This window comes from Oryzias latipes, chromosome 2 (genome assembly GCF_053564925.1).
Source record: "Oryzias latipes strain Hd-rR chromosome 2, Olatipes_Hd-rR_3.1".
NCBI classification, from domain to species: Eukaryota; Metazoa; Chordata; class Actinopteri; order Beloniformes; family Adrianichthyidae; genus Oryzias; species Oryzias latipes.
In genome coordinates this window covers 40,660,518-40,676,189 of record NC_136238.1, presented here as the reverse complement: position 1 = coordinate 40,676,189, position 15,672 = coordinate 40,660,518, and the positions used below count along the sequence as shown (strand labels likewise).

Here is a 15,672-nt window from a genome sequence, read left to right as displayed (position 1 = left end):
TTATGGATGGATTGTGATCAGTCGTTGAGTTTTTTGGGACATTCTGTTAAGTTTGGACTCGAAAAGTTGATACTTTTAGGAGACGCTTCTCCCAACTGCTAAATTTCATCCAATACAACACTTTTCGCATCCAAACTGTACCCATCAATAACATTAGTGATTAGGAATCAAGCAGGAGATAGAAGACGTTTTAAGGCCTTTCATTGGTCTATGTCTATGAAGACTCTCATTCATCCAGGTTGGTTCCATTGTAGTAGGTTTAGGGGCTGTCATCTGGACTTGGTTATTAAAGTTAGAAGACGTTTCACCTCTTATCCAAGAGGCTTTGTCAATTCTGAATTAGCTGGTCGAAGAGCTGGTACATATGCGCTCACGGGGGAGGAGTCAGACCTGAAACTGGATGGTATTGTCCAACTTAGCCTCCATGGTTTCGAGTCGTTTAGAGTCCTTTGTCCTCAGCTGGGGGTTGGGGAGCCAGTGACTCCCTCCCCAACTGGTCATCTTTTTCAGCTGTTAACGACCCAGGTGGAACTGGTTTGGTTTGTTTGGGTTTCAGAAAACTGCCGTAGATGGATGGAAGAATAAACCTGAGACCACCATTCTTATTAAGAGAAGGTTTATCCTTCTTGACAAAGATGGCTTCTTTCACTCCTCGCTCAAACCATCCTTTCTCTCCGGCTAGAATTTGGACTTCACTGTCCTCGAGCCTTTCATTGGGTTTAGCCACAAAATGCTGATACTATTAGAGGACACCCTCATTTAACAACTAAGTTAGATTTAATTACCCAACCTTTATTGATAAAAGATACCCAAAAATGGATTAAGAATCACGCAGATGATGTTTAACGCCTTTTTCATGGACGGAAGGCAAGTTTTTTCTTTTGGGCTTTTCATTGGATTTGGACAAAAAAAGTGACACTATTAGACGACCCCTCAACCAACAACTAAGTAAGATTTAACTGCTTAACTTTTGTCTCCAAATTTAACTCAATGATAACATGATTAATTAGGAATCGCGTTGATGGCAAGAGACGTTCTCGTTGTGGATTGTAATCAGTTCTTTTGGGACATTCAGTTAAGTTTGGACTCAAAAAGTTGATACTTTCAGAAAAAAGCTTCACCCAACTGCTAAGTCTCATCCAAATCACCAGTTTCCATGTTCAAACTGTACCCATCCAATGACATTACTGATTAGGAATCAAACAGGAGATAGAAGACGTTTTAGGGCCTTTCATTGGGTTTAGACACAAAACATTGATACTGTTAGAGGACACCTCTTTTAACAACTAAGTTAGATTTAAATGCTCAACTTTTGTTTCCAAATTTGACTCAATGATGACATGATTGATTAGGAATCAAGCAAATGACATGAGAAGATGTCTTCTTGGGTGTTTTAGAGCCTTTTGTTGGGTTTGGACACAGAGCTGATATTTTCAGAGGATGCTTTACCCAACTGCTAATTTTCCTCTAATTATACTTAAAGTTGACATTATTGATTATGAATCAAATAGGGGACAGAACATCTTCTTTTAATGCTTTTTTTATGGACTGACAGGTTTAAGTTGTTGGGTTTTTTAGGGCCTTTTGTAGGGTTTCAACACAAAAAGTTGACACTTTAGGGGATGCTTCCCCCAACAGGTAAGTTACATCCAGATACCCACATTTCAGCCTCAGATTTTACTTAACACTGACGTCATTGATTAGGGATTGAGGAGGCGACAGGAGATTTTCTGAACACTGTTTTTATGGTCGATCGGAAATCAAATGTGTTTTCAGGGCTTTTTGTTGAATTTGGACACATAATGTTGACTCTTTTAGGGTACTCTATTTCAATTCCACAATTTTCCGATCCCAAATTCCACCTAACAAGGACATTACTGATTTGGAATCAAGTGGAAGACAGGAAATGTTCTCATGGGGTTTTGTTTTGTTTTGTTTTGTTGTTTTTTTTTTTTTTTTCGGGGGGGGGGGGGGGGGGGGGGGGGGGCTTCACCCAGTGCCAAATTCCATTCAAATCCCAAACTATCATCCCTGTATTTTATGACTATTCTGTTGTGATTTTTTTACTTGTCCTGTCAAATAGATAATTGAAATTATTGATTAATAATCAAGCAGATGACAGGGACTTTTTTTACCCTTTCTTTAGTGAACGGACGTTGTTGAGTTTTCAGGACAAAACATGAACTATACTTTTCGCAGACCTTTTAGCTAAAGTTTCATCCAATTCCCCAACTCTTGTCCATAAATTTGAACCAACAACATTATTGATTCGGAATCGAGCAGATGACAGGAGATGTTATCAACGCCTGTTTTATGGATGCAAGGCAATAAGATGTGTTTTTTTGGCCCAGTAGTTGAAATTGAAAACAAAAAGTTTTGGATGAGAGGAAATCCGTTTTGGGGTATTTTAGGAACCATCATTGGGTGTGGGCATAAAGTCTTTATACTTTTAAGGGATGTTTCTCCAAACTGCTAAGCCGCATCCAATTTACCCAAATTTTACCCAACATTATTGGTTATTATAATTGATTATCATTATTGATTAGGAATCAAGGAGATAACAGGAGACATTGTCAACGAAATTGGTCGTTGGGTTATTTAAGGCTTTTAGTTGCGTTCAAACACAATAGGTTGACACTTTTACAAATTCCCTAACTTTTGTCCCTAAATCATACCATAAAATGTTAACGTTTTTAAAAGTTTAGGTTCAAATTGAATTGGTTAGTTAAAAAGGGGCCCAAGTCCACAATTTTTCAAAATAGAGATATTATATGTTCTATGGTCTTCAAGGGAAAAGCTATCTGATTATGTGCAAAAAAAGTCCCAAGTCCGTTGTAATATATTGACTATGCTTGACATTTAAAATACATTAAGTGCAAAATTCCGGGACTTGGGCCTGTCTTGCATGGTTTTAGCTTCATCCCATAGATGGTAGCACTACTTATCCAACATGGCGGCGCCCCTGTTTAAGTCAATAAGGGCCCAAGTCCAGAGACTTCATATTATAGCATTTATAAGCTATGAACTGGTGCTAGATGTGGGTAAAGTATGAATCATTTAGTGTAGCCTCCCTTTAAGCCATCCAATTAAAATCATGTCCTGGAAAAACAAACCTCTTGGACTTGGGCCCCTTTTGAACTAACCGATTCAATTCAACCGGGTTGTGAAGTGACATCACCAGAACCTGTTTAGGAACTTTATCAAATGGTTTTAAAGTCATCTATGTCCAACCCTTCCCACCAAATTTTCCCGGCGATTACCTCTAATCACGTCTCAGGGAAGGGAGGAAAGCAACGGAGAAGGAGATTTGAGAGGAAAATCTCTCCTGAAGTAGTGGGGGGGGGAGATCCAGAGGGCCGGCGTATATTTCCCCTCTCAAGTCAGTCATTTATGTCTTCAAAAACGGTTTGGGAGACCAGAGTTACTGTGCCTTTGTTGTCCCTTAAAAAGCTTGGCTGGTCTCTGTGAACAGAAGCGACGAGAGCACTTTAGAAAAAGCTACAAAGGGAGCGGACGGGCGGAGGAACAAAGGAAAAGTGAATGGCACCACTGATAAAGTTGAGCAAATTAAGTCATTGACCTGCGGTGGAGATTAATAGCAAACAAGGTGCCCCAGCTTCACAAGTAATGAATATTCTTCAAACGGCGTAAAGGGAGAGGGGTTGGTGGAGGAGGGTGGGCGGTGGAGGCAGATAGAGCTAGCTTGACGCGGATGACATTGAAAGTTGTGGAGAACAGAAAAATTCTGTCATTTTTCATTTGTATGCAAATGCGCCTGTTACACAAATTAACCCCTGAACCTGGGTGTCAGTTCTCATCTTGGGTGGATGCTGGCCCCCCGCCGTGGCCCCTTGGCCAACGCTGGCGTCCACACCCCCTCTTTATATACCTCTGAGGTCAGCGGCGTCTTTCGCCGAGGTTTTCAGAGGCTGTTGGGAGTTGATGCCCCGCCTTGTTTTGTTTACTGAACCCAATTTGGCAACAAGGAATCCCTCAAAGCCAAAGTTGGTTTGTATTCCTCCCTGGGAACGTGTGCTTATCTGAGACGACAAATGGTTCATCCCCGGCTGGCTTGTTGTCTTTAGCGCTACCTTCCTTAGCCGCCAAATTACTTTTTCAATCACCTTGACCTCATCCGCACCTCTTCTTGCTTACAGGTGGACATCCAGGGTATCGAGACTCCCCCTTTTCATGGCCAAAGAAACAACTCAACTTAAGTCAAATGGTTCTAAAAGACTTTAAAGGCCCCTGGAAAATTTCATCTGGACACAACAACAGGAACATTTGGTATCGCTGTGTCTAAATATGGATCAATTGAGGAAATGTTACCACACCTGCAGTGATTTATTGTTTACTTTTGATATTCTGCTTTTTTAAATGCTCAGTAGGGGGCCACATAGACCATAAGTTGTCTTATTTCTTTTACTTTGTTATTTTTTTAATGGTAAAGGGTAAATAGTGTAAACTTATATAGCGCTTCTCTACCTTCCTTTTGAAGGCCCAAAGCGATTTGTAGTCACAGACCCATTCACCCACTGATGAACACTGGCGCCAACCTTCCACAAGAGGCAAGGTGGGTTTCAGTGTCTTGCCCAAGGACACCTCGACACATGGGCGGGCAAAGCGGGACTCAAACCCGCAATATTATAATTGGAGGTTGTTGGCCTACCACTGCACCACAGCGGCCCGTGATGCAGTGGTAGGGCTCTTATATTGTCAAAATTGACCCGTTTTCACACTGTTAACAGGTATTTTTTGGACCCGAACACAACAGGTTGACAATGATGATATTTTTTTCGGACCAAAATTGACCCATTTTCAAGCGTAAAAATGGGTCAATTCTGACCCGAACACAACAGCTTGACACGGATGTTACTACAAAATTGACCAATTTTTACAGTGTAAAACCGTGTCAATTTTGACCCAAACACAACATAGGGGTTAAGCTACTTGACTAAGAAGTTTAAAAATTGTTCAATGAAATGCAGAATAGACACCTTTTGACCCCATACATGATTAGGAGACACTAGTGTGGGGTTTGTTTTTAAAGGATTGAACTTTATCTGCAGACCAAACGCCAGTTTTGGTTACCATAAGTCAAATAAGTCTATTTCTTGAAACAAGAATCCCTCATCATTCACAAATACAATGTATAAATTTCTTTTAAATAAATATAAAAAAAAAACTAGTTTATTAGATATATCGCTGAAATTAATTATGTTTATTTTTTTCTTTTAAACAAATTATTCGCCGATATAATTGAGATTGACTGTCTTTAAACAAGTCATTACATTACAATTCTATGCAGGCGAAGCAAAAGATGAATGATAACCAATATGGATCAATAGGACACATAGGAGGAGGCAGACAATGATCATGACATTGGTTTATTTTGTGATGTAATACACTCGTAATAATCGTCTGTATTGTTTTGGGAGTTATTTCAATTAATGTATTCGCGACAAATGCATTTTTGTGATGCTAAGTACACAAAAATGCATTGAACATGCTTTTAGTATGGTGGTTACACTGGACTCTCGCTATCTGATACTAGCGCATGTCCAGCACCTACAGTTGGAAGAGCTTGGTGTGAAATGTCAAAGCAGTTCAAATATATAGCAGTGCAAATCTTGCTCCAGGTTTTTTCTTCCACAGCTCTATTCCGATATACAGTAGGAAAGACTTGTTGTCCTATAATTCCGTCTGGGCACAAACGACAATTATTAATTTCTTGTGAATGATCACTTTTCAAATGGTTGGTACTTCCAAATCCTAGGCCCTGACTGGTCAAAAGTCAACTGGTTTAACGCACGATCAGTGGCTGTGAATTTTGTAGATTACAAACACCCAACTTCCACAATGTACATTATTGTGTTTGTTTATTCATATTTGTGTTTCTCTAACTTGTATTAGGCTGTCATTTAGTAACTGAAGCAGGCCCAAACAGAACGCACCATCAACAGTGGTAGGTGACCGCCATGCCCTCACTAACAGATGCATTTTCATTGTTTTTCACCAGACGCTCTTTTTCTCTATGTCCTATATTTTCATCAAGCTGTGCAGGTGTTCTACAGATGTTCAATTAACACCCCCACCCCCAATGTAGCATAGGTTGTTGGAAGCTAATCAGCTGCCACCTGTGCATGTCTGCTGTGATGCTTGCCAAATCAGAAACTGAAAGTTGGTGATGAGGATGATCAAACGTTTGGGTTGATGAGGCTTCTGGGGAAGAACAGAGAAAATCAGATGCATTGTGTCTTTGTAGATGTAAAGAACATCTATGCCAGGATACAGAGAGGAGCTGTGGTTTGTGGCAGAAAAGTGCGTTTAAGTTGTTGGAAGCCAGTGGTAGATGTTCTGTGTGTGTGACAGAGGAGCTTAAGGTGTATATGTTTGCAGATGATGTTGTGATCTATATTGAGAGCAGGAACATCTAAGGAAATAATACAAAATGTATTTCAACTTTGTGATCTTTGTAAAAGCCTTACTCAAGTGCAATGTTAGGTGTTGGAATTTTGAAAAACATAGTCCTAAATGGCTAGATGCTAGCCGTATTCGCATTTTTACAATTAACCCTCACCTTGTTTGCAACATACACAAAAAACAGACTAATACCCGTAAAACATACAATACTGTGACAATGCTAACTCCTAAACTGCAGCGCATTAAAAAAACACAATATCTCCGGAGCTACATGTTAGTGATGTTAGCCGTGTTAGCACATATTATTATAACACCTTGTCTCGTTTGCAACATGCAAAAAGACAGACAGATACAGCTAAAAAAATACACTAAAACAAAAGTTACTGAGACTAGGCTAACTACCAACTTGTTAGTAACACGCAAAAGAAAAAAACACACACACACTCCAGCCACGCTAATTACTAGCTGCATTAGCATATTTTCTATAAGACCCAACCTTGCTCAAAACTCATCAAATTTTGCTATGGAAATTTCTGAAACAGTGTTATGTATATTTTACTGATATAGTATTATTTTTTAATCATATCAATGACTTTTACAAGTAACACAATTTGCATATATTTTGGATACTTCATTGACATGCTGATTTCTAAAAGTTATTTTAAAAAATATATATGTATAATTTAAGTAATTTTTTTTGTCATGTGCTTTATTGATACTTCAAGATTCTTAATTCTGTCTGATAAAGGCTAGGAACCGGATATTGATAAATCATGTAATAAAATGGTTACGTAGAACATATAAGTTCGCTTCCTTCCACTCCCTTTGAAGCAATATTTATTAATATGTCTAATTATCCTAAGTTTGATTAGTTATTGTATGAATGTATAACTGATGATTATATTGTTTTTGTGTATTATTTCTATTTGATTGCTTGAAATAAACCATTTCAAAGTTCAAAAAAATTTTTTTTATCTTTTCTAATGGAGGATAAAAAGATCGTTACCAAACACCCCCCACCCCACCCCCCCTGCGTCCACTCAGCTGTTTGGTAATATTGTTTGAAATTTCTTCCCTGCCCTTCGTTCACAAACTCATCAAACGCCACTAAAGGAAGTCGAACACCGCTTCAGTGGAAACAGACGATCGCTCACTGTGGCCCGGAGGCGGCGGTTTTTACAATCCAAGAAAAGCTGAATGCAATAACCTCAAATGGATAAGCTACAAAGTGACTTTTCTCCTCAGTTTGAGCTTCAGGATGAAGAAAACTTTTTTAAAAATAGCAACAAAAAATAAAAACTGAACCTACATGGATTCATGCGGGTGGGGTGTTTTTCCCGGATACCAAAAGTCTTTCCAAATATGACTCGAGTCATCAAAATTTAATATGCAGATTTTGCTGTGAAAAAAAAACTTTATTTCCCACGATGCTTTGTGTAGCCTTAAATGATAGAAATACGTCTTTAAATGTTGTTTACACCAAATTTTTCAGGAGAAACTCTCCCCCATTGTGGCTTCAACGGATTCAGACAAACAAGCACACACTAAGCGGCCACCAGTGGCTCCACAGCCCCCCCCCTTCAAAGGACGCCCCCTCCGGATAGACTGTGCGTGAACATAATCCAAGGCCCCTTTGAAGTGCACACTCCAAACGTCCTTTGGCGCGGCGTCTGCGAGTGACATCTCGGGGAGGGGGGTTGGAAAGGGGATGCGCTCCTCGGGCGGCCCGAGGTGGAGAGGCAGAACACCTGGTGGTCCCCGTCGCCCGTCCTCACCACATTTCACACATTTAAGCCACCCCGCTCCTCAGCCGCCTCGCCACCGCCACAGCCAAGAGGCCTAAGCGGCTGCTGTGGTGTTCTGCCGGATAAGGCACCGGCGCATTTTGGAGTGGATTTTTTTTTTCTTTTCTTAATAAAGCCAGTGTGGCTTTGGAGTTTCGCTTCCACGCGGCGGTTTCTCTGCAAGCAGAGCCGCTGCGAGGGCGCAGGCAGGCCTAATCTCATTCAGCCAGAGTCAGATTTAGACTCCTTCTAATAGATAATTGACTTTACAAAGCAGCTCAATCCTTTTTTTCTTCTTCTATATTTTGAAGAAAAACCGCCAGACCAAAAAAATAAAAAAAAGGAGACATTCTTGTGGCGGCTTTGATTCATGATCAAAAACACTTGTTCTCAAACCTTTTTCTATTTTTACCGACTTTGGCTGCTCTAAATGGAAAGTCGGCCAAAATGTCTCAACCTTAGTTTGTAACTGACACAATAATTGGTCTTTAAAATCAACCGGACTAGAAATACTTTGCAGTTAAAAAGCTAGAAGTTGTTTCTAGAACATGACTTTTTGTGGGATTCAGATGATCTAAGAGGTCTTTGAACTGACGATAAGTTTTTCTAGGTCTAGTCTTAGGTCTAGTGAAAGGGACTTGACCTAAAGGCCATGGCACAAAGCTGCTACGTACAATTTATGCATTGCCCACAAATAAAAAAAAAAGAGTGTATGTCGAAAGTTGAGGACTTCATGCCAAATTTTTACAGATGATAAAACCACGGAAGAAGTACGAACAAACCACACGAGGAACACGTAAACCCTGCTTAATTGAATTTCTTCACTTTGACATCCAGAGCGCTCAGCAGAAATCACGTCTGCACCATGGTCAGCGCCCGCCGCGGGTCCTCACGATGCTTTGTTTCAATTAAAGTCGGATTCCCGTGGTCTGCAACAGTTCAAGGTCAAGGCCGCTACCTACCACCTGCTCATCGTCCATGAATGACATTTCGCTATTTCGTTATTCATGTGTTTCTTGCATTTGTCATTTGTTGATGTGCAGAGATGTCCGTCGAGGGTGAATTTAGTTTGGAGCTGTTCAAAATTTTGGGTCGGTTCACACGCAGTTCATGCGTCGCTCATACGCAATTATCACGTGCATCATGAGGAACTGTGTGAGATGCAAACGCAAATTTGTGCCTTTCCACGACCGTTCCACGAATGTCTAACGAACCTTTCACGCATGTACCACCGATGTAAGGCAAGGCAAGTTTATTTGTATAGCACAATTCGTACACAAAGTAATTCAAGGTGCTTCACAAAACAGAAAAATGCATTAAAATCACAATACATCATAGAAGTAATCAACGTAAAATTTACTTTAAAAGAAAAGAAAAAATTTGAAAATTGATTTAAAAATAAAGGAAGGAAAGGAAAGAAAGGTGCAGATAGGACCTTTCAGTCATATACACGGCTAAACAGAAATGTTTTAAGTCTAGATTTGAACATGAACACAGAAGAGGCCTGTCTTACGACTTCAGGGAGGCTGTTCCAGATTTTAGCTGCAGAATATTGAAACGCTGATTCCCCTTGTTTAGTTCTGACTCTGGGAATCAACAGGAGGCCGGCCCCTGAGGTCCTCAGAGTACGAGATGGTTCATATGGCACTAACATGTCAGAGATGTACTTTGGTGCTCGGCCATGGAGAGACTTGTACACAAGCAGAGCTGCTTTGAAGTCTATGTACGATGTATAACTGTCATATCGCTTATACGGCGCACATATCACATTAAAATTCCATAACTGACGAATGAATCTCTAATACATTGCATATAAACGGCGTAATAATCAGGCAAGGTTTATGCAAGACTCGCGTTTTGTGTGACTGGTATATAAATTGGCAGATCGTTCACACCCTGCGGAAGTCTACACTGAGTTTGGGGGTAGGAGGGTCAGGTCACTCAAGGGGGGGTGTCCGGACGCAACTCTGTATGCATGCCAGGCCCGTCTCATGGATCTTCCCATCTGTGGCTAGTACCAGGGGTCCCCCGTCTCAACGCATCACGAAAGACCAAAATTTGATACATGGGCAATGTACAGACTGTACATAGCAGCAGTGTGACACGACCTTATGGCTAGTGGACATCAGTTTGTAAGTCTTGTATGACAGCCTATGTTGTGTAATGGGGGGGGGGGGGGGGGGGCAGTTTTTTGTAGTATCCATTGGCGTTTTGTGCCAATTTGTATTCATTTATTTGTGAACTTAGATTTAATGAGATAAAAAAAACTGTTGTAAAATAGTGTTAAGTATATCTTTTATTTTGGCATATAGACTAGTGTGTCATCTGTATAGTTGAGAACAATTTGAGTTATTTAAAACTTTCTTTTGCATTTTTTAAATGGACCTGGTTGCAGACAACCAGAAATCATTAGCCAGATCCGGAAGTTCATGTCTTGCCTAATTTCTGTCGTAAAATAGTCTTTTTTTTTGGGGGGGAGGATTAAGTAAAACTAAAATTACTGGCGACTCCGACAGTCATGTTGTTTGTACGTTTTAGAGATGTCTCTGTTAACGACTAGTTTATGATGATCGACACAATGTCAACACAGAAGCTAAAACTTTAATGCGTATTTTCCACACTATAAGGCGCAGTTACTTTTTCATGGAAATGACGTCTTATAATCCAAAGCGCATTATATACTGTATGGATTAATTCTGGTTGTGCTAACTGATGTTGCAGTAATTTTGAGAGGTACACTGTGCTGTCAAAATGTTTGTTTGGCTGTTGTTGTAAATATACTGGCATGGCTAACATGTAGGTGTGTCGGGCTGCATTTTTTTCACGAACTAATAACAAGATTCTGAGTTGGTGTAGCCAAAGTAATGCTTGTTTTAGCAGGATACATTGTTGTATGAGTTATGGGTATTGTAAATATGCTAATATGGCTAATGTGTAGCATGTCGGGCTGTATTCCTAACAAGGTTGGTAGCTAGTGTAGTATAACTAATGTTTGTTTCAGTGGCATTAGTTCATTTTTTTTTTATGTGTTGCAAACAAGGTGTGGGAGTTACGGTGAATGTAGTTAATAAAAACCTCACTAGCTGCATTTCATCACACATATGCGCAAAATTATCAAAATTATAGAAATTTTAAAGAAAACAAAAATTTTTCGCACTGACATGGTTTCCATTCAATCATAATTATGTGAATAAGCACAAACCAACTCACGCAATAGGACATTGAAAAACATGGTGAGAGATGTGAACAGTACTTTGGTTTATAGCAGATACTTTGACGAGCGGTGTGACGCTGTGCGACCTCACGTCGCGCCCGCTGTGCAGTGACCAAAACAGTCAGTATTATCAGGTTGTTGGTCACGTGACTCATTAAATACGAAAAAGTGTTTTCATTGCCATTTTGCAAAATGGGTCCATTTCCATATGCCTCAAAAACCAACTCCTGCAACCGCAACCATTTTCTGAAATTGTCTTGTTCGCAATTGTCATGTACGCGAATTTAGTCTTTGCAAAAAAATGTGTGCAAGTTCATGGTCAATTGAAACGCAGCTAGTAATACTACTGATGTCTAAAAGTCTATCTACTGATAGCCTCTTTTTTCTGTTATTTATTGCTTAATGTGTTTTTGTCGAGTGCGCCTTAATCTACGTACACAGTACGTAGAGTATTTGACGCGCGTTTAGCATGTCCTCTTGAATTCGTGTTTAGCCAATGGTGTTTACACTGGACAAGCATGGCTGGGCTTTGCTTCTTTTTATACCATTTACTAGGGCAAGTCTACGATCAAGAGTCTTATCGCAGTGGTGCAAATCTTGACAGGGGCACAAAACGATTTGGTTCATTGCTAGCATCCTTGCAATGGCGAACATGGATTACCATTATGTCAGGAGAGTGACGATGGTTTATCATTATTTGAAAACCAAAATGCAGATGTCATCAGGCTTGTCAGCGTGTCTGGGTTTGCCAAATAAACTAGCCCCACTCCTAGTTTGGCTAGTTTCACCATGTCACTATAAAAATCAAAGTCCCTGATTGGGCAAAGTTCAATATGGTTTAGCTGGAAACGCGTGTTCAATGGTTAAGCGTCTTGTACGTAGAGTCCAAAAGTGGTGATAAAAACTTGAGTAGCTGCGCGTGAATGTGAGAGTTTGAAGGGTGGATGTCCAAAATGAGCACTTACCTAAACTTTTAATTGGAAGTGGCTGCTTGAATGCATGTTTCTGAGGACGGCGTGTACGCAGACCATTCATTGATGATGCGCCCTATACCGCAAAAAATACTGCAAGAATTTTCTTGCACATGGCAATGGCCAATGTCCACATCAGGAGGTGAATTAGCTCCTTTTGTTTCATTTTCCTGCAAAATTCTTCAAAATGAGTCAAAGTCTATATTAGTATGCTAACTTACATTATTTCGACGTGTTTTTAAGATAAGTAAGTAATTCAATGTAGATTCAAGAATGAAATAATTCTTTCAGAGAATCACTTTCCATCCGAGTTGGCTCCCAGTGCAGAGGAAGACAGTCGACAGCGAATGTCAGTGAGGCTTTTGTTCGTAGGCAGAACAGAACTGTTCTCTGAAGAATTTTTTTTAGGTTTATTGGCCCCTTCGGTGATGCCACAAGTCCGTAAAAGGCTCGTAAAAGCGCAACAGTTTCTGTAGGCCTTACAGATGTCCTACTGCACCTTTGTCCCACATTTACAACATCGGGCTGACACAGCGTGCCTTTTTTAAATTTTTTTATTTTGAAGACAGAACGCTCCTCTTAAACAGCGAAAGCACTTACACGGCCGACTTGGAGCTGTGCCGTGGTTTACTGCAAACCTTATTAAACTATATGGAGGAGGCGTTGTTAAAGATGCTACTGAGGAGAGTATATGGAGTCATTAGATGTCGCCGTCACGCGCTTTTACCACCGAGGCGTTTGGCTTTCATCTTATTTTGTTGAGATGCAGCAACACAAAGACTTGACCTTCTACCGAGAGATTTATATCACATGACAGAAATGTAACAAAACTAGAATTTCCAAAGATGTGCTGTTGTTTTATTTTGAATTTGATGGCTAAAACAGGGTTTCTCAATGTGTCCAATTGTGTGTGTTCAAGTGTGTGTTTACCAGTTTCTTCTTCTGTCACTCACGGTTTCCAGGAGGGAGCGAGTCGTGACCCCCGACTTGATTACGGGGATGAAGACATTGAGCAGATGCTGCGAGGCCGAAGAGGCGATCAGAAAGTCACTTTCATGCTCAAGATGCCTCTGAAATCTAAAAAATAAAAAAATAAATAAAGGAAGGGATCAAGATGGGACTGAAAAGAGGAAAAAGAAAGTATTTTTAGAAGAAATTTGTTTTTGCTCATACACATTTTTGCCCATATGAGCAAAAAAATAAAATTTTTCGCTAATTAGCAATGCTAACCAAGAGCGATAATTTCATTTTGTCTTGTGTAATTTTCAGAATGAACCAACAAAACAAAAAAAACACCCAAAAGTTATTATAAGTTAATAATAGCATTGTAATAAAATAAAAACATAAAAGTTTTAAAATTGTCTTTGTTGAAATAGTTTAAAGTAACAATTACTGCTAATTGCTAATGCTAACCAGGAGAGGTAATTTCATTTTTTCTTGTGTCATTTTTTTAAATAAACCAAAAAAAGTTGTCAAATAAGTTTACACCATTCTTGAAGTCAAGCAAAAAGACAAATGTTTAAAAAGTTTGTTTAAACATTTAAAGTGTTCATGTCATTAGTGCTAACCAGAGTTCATTTCATTTCTTGTGATATTTTTTGAAAATAAACGGAGAACAACGAAAGGTGTTGTTTTAAGTGCACATTATTGCACCCAACCCTGTAGTAAAGAAAACACAAAACTTTAAATTTTTTGGCTTACATTAAAAAGCTCAAAACAGTTATGCTAATTAGCAATGCTAGGCAGTTATTTTGTTTTTTCTAATAATCTAAAATATCAAAACTTTACTACCTAAGTTAACAGTAGCATTGTAGTTTAAAACAACTATATTTAATTCATGTCTTTAAATGCACTAAATATTTTAGCATAATTATTGCTGTTTAGCAATGATAATTAGGAGATATAATTATCTGGCTGCAAGGTGGAACAGTGGTTAGCGCTCTTACCTCACAGCAAGAAGGCACGTGTCTGTAGTCCCGCCTGGGGGATGTAAACTTCACCCATAAGGATAGGCTCCAGCAGCCCCGTGACCCCAAAAGGGAAAAAAAAACGGGTATAAAAGATGAATGAGAAATAATTTCCTTTTTTCGTTGTGTCATTTTTTAAATAAAGTTAACATAAGCCTCTATAGGTTGGATAAAAAAAACTGTCTGCCTAATTGTTTTTCTTTAAATACTTTAAATAATTGATTTTAGCCTAATTCATGATAATCAATTATCTCTTTTTTTCTTTTCCTTTTGGAAAACAATAAAATACAACAAAACTTGTTATTATCAGGTAACCATAACATGGTAATTAAAAAAAAAGTTTAATTTTGTTTCTTTTAACCCTTGTGCTATCTTAGATGACCCCACCCTTACATTGATGTGTTCTCCCTACCATGACAAAGGTGGAAAAAGGTGGAAAGATTTCATGTAATCCATGGACACCAGTGAAGATCACAAATCATTGAAGAAAAAAGGTTCAGAGCACTGTCTAGTGGGTCTAGATGACCCAACTCCATGTGTTAAAGTGCCTAGGATAGCACAAGGGTTACTACTGTAAACTAGCCATTTTTGCATAAACAATGCTAATTAGCGATGCTAACCAAGAATGATGATTTCATATTTTCTGTCATTATGAAAACAAACCAAAAAGATTTAAAAAAACTTATCAGTATAAGTTAGCATACGCATTATAGTTAAAACAGATATAATTAGTCTCTTTGAATACGGTAAACTATTTTGGCTTTATTTATGCTAGTTAGCAGAATTAACAGGCCTAATTAATGCTAATTAGCAATGCTAACAAGGAGAGATTTTTTTCATGTTTATATTAAATGTGTGTTTTGCCATTTCTAGTAGTAATATTGTCTAGAATAATTGTTCTAGGATCACCTTTTTTGTCACTGGGTGTTTTTTTGCCACGTGACATGAGTTTAACAGAAGTTAAATCAAATACTGCTGCTATTTATCTGCTTTTCTGTTAGCATCTGTGGACAAACAGCTGGGGGGACTGCGAAAAAGCTCCTGCAGCGCAAAAATAGAAAGGTGAATTCAGCACTTAATGTGGGAAGAATGAGACTTCAAAGCAAGATCAAGGTTTTCAGTGAGACATTAAAGCCTTCAGGCGGATCGTGGTCGCGCTATCTGTCCACAGATCACCTGTGATGAAAATCACAGCTGTTTCCTGTTTTTTTCTGCCTTCTTCACTCCGTTCCGTTATCCCCCTTTTGATCCAGTGTGTTGTTTTGCTTTCATATCAAAGCAACTATTAGTTTGATTCCTGCTATAAATGGTCT

The 15,672-nt window shown here is 39.1% G+C and overlaps 1 long non-coding RNA gene across 1 annotated transcript; it reads left to right on the top strand.

Moving 5' to 3' along the window:
- The first annotated feature begins 4,139 nt into the window (after positions 1 to 4,139).
- Positions 4,140 to 13,455, top strand: LOC144990411 (uncharacterized). The gene is made up of 2 exons (XR_013654415.1): positions 4,140 to 5,965; positions 13,355 to 13,455. It is a non-coding gene; the product is annotated as an uncharacterized LOC144990411 (long non-coding RNA).
- The last annotated feature ends 2,217 nt before the right edge of the window (positions 13,456 to 15,672 follow it).